The sequence below is a fragment of the Scophthalmus maximus genome, chromosome 12 (genome assembly GCF_022379125.1).
Source record: "Scophthalmus maximus strain ysfricsl-2021 chromosome 12, ASM2237912v1, whole genome shotgun sequence".
NCBI lineage: Eukaryota > Metazoa > Chordata > Actinopteri > Pleuronectiformes > Scophthalmidae > Scophthalmus > Scophthalmus maximus.
In genome coordinates, this window is record NC_061526.1 from 16,330,870 (window position 1) to 16,342,935 (window position 12,066).

Below are 12,066 nucleotides of genomic sequence, written 5' to 3' on the forward strand. Positions count from 1 at the left end.
ATTTTTCGGAAAAAAAGAGGATCTGGAGAAAAAATGTCATTATTCAACTTAATGAAGAACACCATGTCACACTGGAGCACCGTCTGTCTTTGCTTGTTTCCCGCTGTGGTGATATTGATTTGATCTTGCGTCTCCAAGCTCTGACAACTTGATTTTGTCAGTTTCCGACAAGTCAGAAGCCTTAATTAAACCTGCCAGCGTGTTACTGAATCCTGTCAAAACAACAATGGCGCATGTCTAAGATGACTGTCGGTATCTTTGTGCGACCAAACAGCTGGTAAACCTGACTATCACAGATTTTTTCTTTTTTGTACATATACATATAGATCCTGTTCTTAACAACAAACCACACTGGGAGGATACTGATGCTCATGACGACGTGACAGCTGCATTTCCTCTATTGTCAACTCGAAGGAGATCAGACGTGGGTGAGTAGAAGCGAAGAGATTGGACATGCAGGTAACTTCGTTTGTCAATCACTTCTGGTTAAATTATTAGCGGATGAATCACAAGCTGCATGAGAGCAATAAGACAAGAAGATACGGGTAATCAAAGGCGAACTTACTTCAAATGTAGTGTATGTCCCCGGGGAAAGGTGATATACTGTCAGTGACCACAGAAAAGAAAAAAAAAAAAGTAGGCAAAGCGGTGACAAATTGCATTACAGGGCGAATGGCCGAGTTTTTGAGAGGGTCCAATTTGTCGTCTCCAATAAAGGCCATTGGTGCTCAGCAGTCTGGGCGCGTTGCCCAATAGCTGGTTCGAGCCAAACTGATTGGATGTAATGTCTGACAGCTGTCGGGGGTGAGGGGGGGGGTCTACATGAATTGAGTCAACTTCTAAGTGTCATGCCAAGTTTCAGTACATCAATATGTATGAGGGCGAACACAGAGGCCGAGGGGGCAAAGGCGAGCGAGAGCCGAGGGAGGCTGCTTTGCAACGGATGCGTGGCTGCCTGTTGTGGTAACAAGAGGCCCCATCTGGCACTGCTTTCGGTTCCCCGGGCTCCATGTGTGGACAGAGAAGGGGCTGGCAAAGTGGGGCCGGAGGGTAGTGTGGGGTGGTGGGGGGGTGGGTGTTGTGTCGTCGCAGAAGGGACAACCCCCGGAGCTCTGGAGGCAGTTGGGTGAGAGAGTGTCTGGGTCAAGAGGGTCGACTCTGTGGACTACCTCGGAGGCCTGGGGTGTGACAAATGGGCTAATGTGCTGCTGCTGCTGCTGGTGGTGGTGGTGGTAGAGATGGGTGGGCACGGCATTAGCCCTGTAGGATGGGTTTAGTGAATGTGTGTATGTGTGTGTGTGGGGGGGGGGGGGGGGGGGGGGGGCTGTCTTAAAATGCAAATAGTCCTCACTGTGGACAGGAAGTGAAAGAATTACATTTTCTGAACATTGCTATATTATATCAATAGGTCACAGGGCGTCACCATACACAGTATGAGGTTACACCCTAGTGACATCCGCGCTGCATTTATTTACTATTGCTGTATGAGAGGTGAGATTTCAACACAAAAAGTTATGTTATGCGATAAGGATTGCAGCAGTAATATCTCCAGAACATTCACTGACAACATCAGCTGTTTTCGGACATAAACTACGAAAAATTGGCTGTGGACATTTTCCTGAGTTTGCCGTTCACGTGCGACGAATGCAGCAGAAGATGGGTTAGATCAAATCCTAATGTTTAGCCAACTCAAAAACACTCGGACAAGGTCAGGGACATATTTTCGTCTTGGTTGAATCTTCAGCGGGGACATTGTGACGTATGTGGTGCATCGAACGACACAATCTCTCTCTGACCTCAGACAAAGGTTCTTTTCGTGCCACACACCACATGCAGGACACAAACTCCGCTCTCAGGTGAAGTCCCCCTGTGCATTCGCGTAACTTGCATTTCCATTAACGTGTCGGCAGGCTGTTGCATGAATGTGGAAAGTAACGCTCACGTTTTGCCATGCGTCTCCCTCATCGCCCTGGGGCGTGACATGCACCAAACCCCCTGGCCTTTTAGTGAATTTCCGAGCTCACTGCCACTGATTATGCGGCCATTAGCGGTCCCTGTTTGTTTGATTTCCTCCATTGATTAAAAGGTAATCCCCGATCAAACACGCTTTATCGATGAACCAACACAGCCCGCCGGGTCCCTGAATAAACACAACGCTGCCCGTACGTTGTGTACGTTGCGGCCCGATGGCGCCAAATCTGTTCTCGCCGAGTCTCCGCAATTCATCACGCCTGAAAGCGCCGCCGCGGCTTCCCCGTAAGAGACACGGAGAGGAGTTATCTTTGACAGCACAGGCACGCGCATGTGATTAGATGCCATATTGTTGGTGCTGCCATCTTTTTACCTACACTATTTATCCTATTGACTTCTTTTGATTAAAAATCTAAGCCGGCAGTGTTGGCTTGTCACTGCGAACGTCTTCACATTTCCTTTCTTTTGGTGAGGGATGTGTGCCGTGTGGATTAATATTTCAAAGTCTGGTAATTCATTTATGACAGGCTGGGGGGCGGGGGGGGGGGGGGGGGGGTTGTTACTGGGTAAAAAAAAAAACAAATGAAAGAGGAAGTGTTTTCTCAGGGTGTATTGAGAGAGAACAACTAGCGTGTTGCTGTTGATGTTGTCATTCGTACGTGTTTGTCAACGAGGCACCGCCAAATTGGCGGCGAGGGAGCGCGCGAGCGATGGGAGGAAAAGAGAACACGCTGAATAATACAGCAAATTACAACGGCAACTTTCTTCCCCCCCCCCCCCGGTGTCGGGAGGACAGATTTGAATATCTATTATTCACACAAACATCTTGTCAGCTGAAGAGTAAGCAGTTTGTTTACCAAACATCTGTTTTGGGGGTCGGGTGCGAACGCGGTGGCTGCATAATTCACGGAGCCAGACGTTTTGTTTGTTCGCGTAGCTCAAGCGTCGTAAACTGTTGCGGTGTCACACGCATCCCCGCGCATTAAAAATAGACCACTGCAACACGGCACAGGCTGCTGCTCTCCCAGTCACTTCTTCGGGCTCGCCGCTGCACATTAATATTGCAGATTGTGCACTCACTGGCACGCCAAAGGTGTGTGTGTGTGTGTGTGTTTGTGCCCACACGCGTGTGCCTGTTTTTTACTAGCTGCTTCCTAACGCTGCGTGTCTCAGGAAACAGAGTTTGGTTTTTTTGCCCCCTTCTTTTCCCCTCCATCCTCCCGTCCTCCAACAGCACCACCACCACCGCCACCCCTCACCCAAAAAATTAATCCTCATTTTAAACGCCCGCTCCGGTAGCAGATCAGGCCAGGTGAAAGATTGTCTTCTCCTCTCGCCTTCGGGGCATCTCAAGCTCCATTTAATCCAAACGCCAATTTGTAGCACACAAATAGGAGGAGGCTGGAGCCAGCTGCCTGGTCGGATGGCTTGTTTGGGCATTTTGCGCGCATGCTGTGCAAAGGTGTGCATTGGCCTGTTTGCGTGTGTGTGCGTGTGTCTGCGCGTGCACACGGGCGCTCCTCTGTATGAGGCTTTACGCTGGGCCCGCTCTGCTTGGTGCATCTATAATTGGAGAGCAGGGAGCGTCCGGAGGTGTGGGGTTGTCAGTCACTGTTTAGGTTGCCCCGGGGCCCCTGGCACTCCTGTGGGTATCAAAGTGGTGCTAATTAAATGTGGGCCCCGCCGTACGGCCCTCCACATCACGGGGCCAACGGAGAGCCCCCACTCGGCTGTCCTCTCCGTGCCTTTGAGAATCTGCTCCTCGCACTAATTACCCATTGTCCAATCGACTTGCTCGCTCTCATACACATTCAGCGCACATGCACGCACACACACAAATGCACACATTTCATTCGCCATTCCCCTCTCTCCACCAACCCCCATCCCCACGCTCACCCCGCCACCCCCTCCCATATTTATTATTTTATATTTCCCCCTGCCCACTCTGTCTTTGGCTAGCCGGACTAATTAATCTTATGGAAATCTCCTCCAGCCAAGGTTGGCCTCCGATGTTTGTAATTTGATTTGGGGATGATAAAAGTGAAAGCCGGGGTTCGGGCATGGTGAGGGAACAGTGTCATTTCTCTGTCCTCTCGCCCGTCCCCCTCCACATCCCAACACTCGGGAGACGCGCGGGGGCTATCAATCTTTCCCACGTGCCCAGCAAACTGATATCCCAGAAAATTAACTTCAATTAATAACAGAAATCCCCCGATGCGGCTGTGGAGGCAAGCCGGGGCTTTGAAGGAGAACCTTCAAAGATGTCTCTCTGAAAGTCTTTTATAGGCCAGCTGGGGAGAGGTTTTCTTTTCATTATCATCAGCCGCCATTTGAACACTGACTTCTAATTCTTTTCTTGGTCTTTTTTTTTGTCTAAGGCTGCGGACATTTAAATAAAACCGCTGTCAACACCAAAAAATCGATTAGATTCCCTCTGGCTAGAAAAGCAAAAACAAAACGCCTGCTTCCTATGAGACTGCACAACCTGCTCTCTGCCTTTGTGCTGTCCAATAAATCTCTGTCTCTCGGCCATCACATGAGTTTATTGCGGCTTAGCATGATGACGAGGTTTGGAACATTTGGCAAAGTATAAAAACTTTGTACGTTATGTTTCTTCATGTTGATTTCTTGATTTTCCCATTTAACCATACGTTTCTTAGATGTGAGGATTACGAAATGACACGGGTTAAATGATTTGTGGACATGAACCCATACCTGCACACATGTTTGAGATGTTCATCTATTGACCCTCCTTTTAGTCTGCTGCACCTATCAGGACAGGGACGTTGCACCTGTGTCATTCTGATTGGTTCGTGGAGGTCAGTGACCTCATGTAATTGCAGCAAAACTCAACCCGAACTTCAACCCGAGTGGAGGTTAAATTAGCCCCGGATAAGTGACCTGTGACCGGTGTGGGTGTGCAGGGCCTTTAATATTTAGCAAGTATGGAAATCATCTTTATTTACATTTTTTTTATTTTTTCATGATACAAAGGGGGATATAAAAAAAGAGATGTTACTTTTTAGTTTTTAAATGAGACAGTGATGCTTAAAGAAATATAATAAAGATACTTTGAATCTCATATTCAAACATTTTTTTTAGGATATACAATAAACTTTACAGATTGTATTCAAAAAACCCTGCCTGTAACAGTAAGTGGTCCTCGCCCAAGCAACACATTTCTCCACGCTTGTTGTGTCCTCACAAAACATCTATTCCCACGGAAGCAGCTTCACTTTAAGTGGCACAAATACAACAAATGCGCCGTGCTTATCGAGTCACAGTCCCCTGCCACCCCGACAATAAAACACGATTCTGTTCTCTTCACGCCGTCTTCCGGATTGCTAGTATTCCATGGCGGTCACGTCTGGGGCGAGAGGGAGCGAGAGAGAGAGAGAGAGAGAGAGAGAGCACTGTGCTTATTTATTTGTGGCTGTTTCCTCGCCTGTCAGAATAAAGAGGGCAACACGGAGCCAGTCTGAGAACATAATTTCACTCTGAGTGCCTTAGCCTGAAGCGCTGAGTGTGAGCGCGCACACACACACACACACACACAAACACATCCAGCCAGACCCGTACATGCTGTATACACATGAACACAAACGTACACACACTCGCAAGCAGTGAGAGTGACTGTTGACCTGCTGAATAATGCTTTTCAACTGGTGAAGCAGTGTGTGTGTGTGTGTGTGTGCGTGTGTTCGTGTGTCAGAGTGGCTGGTTAGCAGCTTAGCCCTCCCCCTGACTCCTGTTAAGGGCTAAAGGGATCCATGTCAACAACAAGCAATAAAGAAGATGCCTCATCCAGCGAGAGACGCAGGAGGCAGAAAGCGTGCATGCGTGCGCATGCACGCGCGCGCGCGCACACACACACACACACACACACACACACACAACATGATTCACATCCAGAATGATGCACATCCGGGAGTCTTCGCACACAAGCACACACACACACACACACAAGCACACACACACACACACACACACATAAACACTTGTACGCACAACAGACTTGGCATGTCTCAAATAAAATATAGATAGAGGTGAGTGTGTTTGAAGGGTCTATTAGCGCAGGCTGTCGGGGAGTGATAGGGGTGGGATCAGTGTCACAACTCCACTCCGCTCAGCGCGGCCGCGCTGCACGCTGTGGGGAGTTTGGAGAGCTGCCAGCCGCCTGTTTACAAGCCAGACGCGCGTTTGATACTGGGCTGCTACCACTTGATAGCAGCCAAATCCCCTTCCAATGAAAAATAAACTAGAGGGCTTCCCTCTGAAGTGGGGTAGGCCGGGCGCAGCTCTCAGCCAGGATGCTGTCTGAGAGCTGCTGAGTCAGTTTGTTTGGCTGCCCGGGCGACTGGCTCGCCGGGTGATTTAACGGCTTGCTGACTGTTGGATTGACTGCCTGGCCCGACGCACTGCATGGGTAGTTTGCTGGGCCATTCAGCCAACTGAGCCTTGCGTTTATCACCCCGAATGATTCATTTAGAGCCTTCAATTTTTCACTCCGCGTGGAACGAGTGAAAAACGGCTGATGTGATTTTATTTCACTTGTTTCCAACTCAAAGTAACTTGTTTCACAACTTTTACTGGAGGGAGACGACTTCCTGGTGAAGGGAGCTCCCTGATTTGTCACCTTTTTCATGTTGGCAGTTAAATATGTGCCGCATCGCACTTAGGAAAACAGTAAACGTGAATGATGCCAGTAACATACTTCCCCCCCTGCAGTTCATCTAACAAGGTTGTACTAGTTATTCTGGATTCTTATATTTTTCAAGGAACTGAAATATCCACATTTTAACGGACAGGGTGAGATGTACAAGCTTAATTATTCTAAACCACAACAAATGTAATCGGCCTGGAGACACCATATTCTTTCCAGGTCTCAGTAGCACTCTCGGTTGTATACAGTACCCGGATAATTTTTTTCTCAAGGATGAATTGCTTTTGAATATGCGCCCAATGACAAGAGTGTGTTCAATTGATGCACAAATTATGCAGTATGTTAGTATTCATGCAGCCCTCCGTATACGAGCGGGCTGTGAATATGGTGCAAAATATACGCATCCCTTCCCATCATTCACATGTTTTTAATCAATCATTTGATCTGAAAATGATCTGAACACATGAGATGAATTAAGTTCAGAAACATTCTTCGCAGTGCTCATGCTCATACTCATACTAAATACTCATCTTTTTGGCCTCGCAGTGTTTTGCAGTGATTTGCAGTGTGTACGCTCTCACGCCGCTCCCTGACCCTCCACTTTGCCCCGGGGCAGTCGCTCTTCTCCGGCGAGGTTTATGTGCAGTGGCATGTCTTCTGCTTATCGATCGCCGCTAATGTCTCAGTAATCTGCGGGTCGTGTTATTGGTCGAAAGTCGCAGGGTCCACATGTTGACTGATTGGTTGGATCGCGCGTGATTAGACGGAGAGCGCAAATTACAGCGTTTAATTCACTTACGTCTCGTGTGCATCGCTCCTTCCCGCCGGCGCTCTTTTCTTAAGAATCCAACTCTCCGTCTCTCTTTATATTAGAACACGTAAGAGCAAATTAGGATCTTCTTTTTTTGATGTGAAAACTTACAAAGCTTCAGATTCATAATCAGCTGGATCAATTTGTTCCCACAAAGGCCTCTGCTCTGAAGTAACAGTTCAACACTTTCTCCTCCATGTTATTCTTCTTCTTCTTCTTCTCTTTCCTCGTGCCTATGTATATTGTAGCATTAATCATTTTCTCCAGGCTGAATGTCACAGAGTCTGCCTGCTAGCCCTGAATAAACACTTTCATCCCTCCGCAGGAATAACCTTCACATATTGCTGCTGCCATGTGTACTTGTGTGTGTTTGTGTGCCTTTGCCTGTGTACGCACTGTACAGCATGTATGTGTGTGTGTCCTTGTGCCTCACCAAGGGTTAGGAGGGCATGTAAATAAAAGAACAGCATATGACAGGCCGCGAGAGTTCGCTCCAGTTTCTGTACGGTCTCCTTTTACAGCACTGTGTTGTGTTTGATTAGTCTGAGGCAAGGTGGACTATCTCTCCTCACACCAGTACACACACACATACCCACACACACACACACACACACACACACACACGTGCTCTTGCTTCTTCTTTTTGTCCCTTCCTCTCTTCTCTTCTCTCACTCCAACTGTATCCCTCGTTTGTTTTCATTAGTGTGATTGCCTCAATGTCTCCCTGACCTTCAGCCATCTTCAGCGCTTTCACCCTCTCACACACACACACACACACACACACGCACGCACACACACATGGTCACGCACAAACATTCCTCTGGATAATCACTACTGATTTTAGTGCCCATAATTTCCTCCCATCTCTCATTCTATCTCCGTCTCCTTTTTTTCTCCCCTGTCCAAGCATGTCTGTTGCAGCGAGGCTGTAGATGTTTCCGAGCTGATAGCACTAACATTCCCGTGGACAAAAGTTAGAAAGCGGAGGTCCTAATTAAACTTTCACTTGCCTTTTTTTCCGCGATCCGATTCCTTTAATCTGTCCACAGAAATCGTTTGAAGATTTCTACCAGACTTTGGGCTCCAGTGTCTTCTTCTGTGAGGGTGATATGGGGAAAAACGGGGGTTGGAAAACAGGAAAGAAGAGCGCTGACAAGGACAGGGCGGAGGAGGGGAGATGTATTGCTGAGGAGCCATGACCTTCAGCAGTGATTAGGGACAATTAATTCTTAAATTGCAGTTCAAACCGTAAAGCCACTGGGAGAGAAAGATGTAAGGAGAGAAAAAAAAGGGGATGGGATTGTGCCCCTTGCCAAGGTGTGGTCACTGACACGCGTGTACGTCCGCACATCACATCTGTCAATGCTTTTGTGTGGCGCTGCTCATCACATCAGTATTTGTCAGCAGCAGTGTGGAGATGGCGTGCTTGTTGTGTGGGGGATGGTGGGATGATTAATATTAATTCCGAGGGCTGATTGAAGGCAGCAATCGAGAGAAGTGGCTCATGATGATGTCTCCTGAGCAACTCCCACGCACTGTTCCCGCCACGAGACGAGACGAGACGAGAGGAGAGGAGAGGAGAGGAGAGGAGAGGATGCTACAAGTGACAGCGTGAGGTAGATGCCACATGTTCCTTCTTCTGCCATCTGCCGCCCACTCCTCTTCCCTTCCCATGTCACAACACCGTAGTTTATCAAAGAGATCACCCGTCCTCCTTATCAATTGGAGGGTTTTCAGGTGCAATCATTGAATCTCCATCTTGTTTTAAGCACTTCTACATGAGCTAACATTGAAGCTAAAGTAATATTAATTGTGGATTGAACATTTGTTGAAAGCAAAAAACCCAGGGTTGTCATAAGTTGGAGCATAAGTGCCAACAGGGCATTGCTGGTATTTTGCTTGTTGTAGCAGGGCGGCATTTCAAAAAATGCAAGGGCTGTAAGGAGATGGAATAAGGTTCAATTTGAGTAGTAGATTTATGGATTTAAAGAGTTATCAGAGGCCAAATTATGCACACAAAAAATATTACTGTGAGAAAACAGTTTGACACCTCTGGAAACTTGGTGACAATCTTTCATCTTGATGTCAAGATTATAATTACACTGTTATTACAAGTCATGCATGTGTTTGTTTTGCCAATGCACCATGCTGCCAGATGATGTTGCATTAGATGGCTTTCTGACGTGAATGCCGTATTTCTACTGTTTACCCGCGATTATTGCAAAGACATATCAAAGGTCGGAGTTGGGCAATCCTGGCTCGCGGTATTCTAACCATTGTGCGGTACTTTTGCGTCTCATAATCTCTCAAATACATTTTTTTTTAACTCAAAGTGGCATTTCTGGATCATACATTCTGAGCCGAGGTTTCAGAAGCAACAAAGTTTGTCAAGCGATGGAGGATGATCGATCTTCTGTGTTTATGCACACAATACACACATATCAAATTCATACGAGTTAATGTTTTCCTAAAAGACTTCTTCGTATGTTTCTCTAAGTTATGACCCCATAGTGGAGTTTAGTATATTATTCTGAGTGTCAAATAACTGTCTCTCTCTCTCTCTGTCTGACTTGTAAAGGCTGACCAGAGGTGCTGGGTTAAGTTATGCTAATGTTGCAGGGATCATCAGAGTGTACCGGGAGATAACACGTTTTTAAGGTCCACATTGCTCGGAGGTTGGACGGTGTGGAGGCTCGTGGGGGGGGGGTTGAGTTGGTGAAGAGTTGATCTGGCTGGATGTAGGGAGGGGAGGCCAGAGGGGCTGGATCGGTGAAGCAGTGGGCAAGGAAGGGCACCCTTAGGTGCTCTGTGAAATTAAGAATGATTAAGTGGAAAGAGAGACTAGAAGCGGTGCTTTGGAGCAAGGCTTGCTTAATGAACACAGCCCCGGGGGGGCAGCATGGTTGAGACTCAGAAGCACATTCATATGCATGCAAAGAGGCGTTCAGAGCAACTGCTTTAGACAAATTATCAGAGGGATGGACAAAGCCTCCACGGTTTGTCCGAATGTGCAGAGTAAGGCAAAAACAGTTTCAACAAAAATAGCCCCCAGCCAATATAGAGCAGAGGCAACATGCATTCCAGGGGGTGATCGAGAGGCTTCAGGTAGAAAGAGATTAGTTATGCATCTCTTGTTACATTGCATGTGTAGTTCTACCATGCAGAAAGTGACATACTTTTGTGGTATTTCTCTTTCGGGTCATTCTGAAAATAGGTGTGCGGGAAAAAAATCTGGCAACGCTGAGCGAGGCCTCCCCTTCGTACTGCATGGTGAAGAAGTGGGCTGCTGAATTCAAACATAACAGAGAGAGCCTGGAAGACGACCCCCGTCGCTGCTGCGAACAACTGTCTTTCCTGGACTAAGTGTGTGAATGTAGGAGGGGACTACGCCGACGAATAGATGCGCTGGGTTTTCAGAAAATCGACTCCGTCTTCCGTGAGCCATGAACTCATCAATCACCACTTCGCTGCCTGTCGGAGATTATGTGTTTCGCATGGATTCGTATCCAGGTTTTTTTGCGCCCCGATGTCCAACTGAAAGCAGGTGAAGGTGTTGCAGCGTCCTGACATTTACTCTGGCTGGGACAGCTGACGTAATTAACTCGTAGACCTTCCTGTTCGTGGGCTGCTTCTCCGGGCAGGTGTGCCAAGGAAAACAAGGCCAAACTACCCACCCTCCCTGCTACCCTTTTAAACACATCCACAGTAATTTGCACACACACACACACACACACACATTCTCCTTTTCCTTCCATCGCAAATGTTAGGCTTCTTCACCTTCGAATCTGCCCTTACTCTCACTTTGCCGCTCTCCCTTTCTTCCCATCTCTCCCAGGCAGTGTAGCGAGGTGTCGTCGAAGCTTCAAGTCCTTGTAACCAACCACGGTGGCTTTCAGTTTCCCCTCCATCGACACAAAAGCTCTTCCTTGCTTCGTAGCAATTGTGTTCCCAGGGGAGAGGTGCTCAGTGGGCCTGCACGTTGACTTCAACCACAGTGACACTCCGGAGTTGCTTAACGCAGCACTTTTTTTTTGTCATCAGCCTGGCAGTTTTGCATTGGAAAGACTGACAATATACAGCCATCAGCTGCATGTTTGTACTCTTGCGTGTGTGTGTGTGTGTGTGTGTGTGTGTGTGTGTGTGTGTGTGTGTGTGAGAAAAAACGGCAAGAGTTTTCCATAACTTTTTCACAGCTTGCTCTTCTTACATGAACCTGGAATTGGCTTTTTGTGTTTGATGACAAGGTGAATAAATGAATAGGAATGAAAGAATTCCATGTGAGGTAACCGCATATCTCGAAGACGTCTGCGGCATACGCAGCCCGCACCACACCTGCGGCATTTCCCACGAGAGATGGGGTATGCAGACGGGGTCAAGTTTGTGGGCATTGCAGGTGTACTTTGTAAACTGCCCCCGCCTCGGCCGTATCATCTTTAATAATGAATAATGATGTCTGGGGCCGCTCTTGTTTATTTGCTGGCCTGGAAACAGGATCTGGCTTATTTTGCGAGGAGGCCGATACGAGGCAGATATGAGGTTATAATGGTTGGCAGATGCACCGGGCTACGGTGCGAGCGAGGTGTTTGTTTGCACAAGCTGATTTCTCAGACTAAACGGGTGT

At 47.6% G+C, this 12,066-nt stretch overlaps 1 protein-coding gene across 1 annotated transcript in view; it reads left to right on the forward strand.

Moving 5' to 3' along the window:
* Positions 1-326: 326 nt before the first annotated feature.
* LOC118285910 (aldo-keto reductase family 1 member B1-like) overlaps positions 327-12,066 on the forward strand; it is a 72,671-nt gene continuing 60,931 nt past the window's right edge. The window contains exon 1 of the mRNA XM_047336190.1: positions 327-428. The gene's annotated coding sequence lies outside the window, so the exon portion shown is untranslated. The remainder of the gene's footprint in view (positions 429-12,066) is intronic.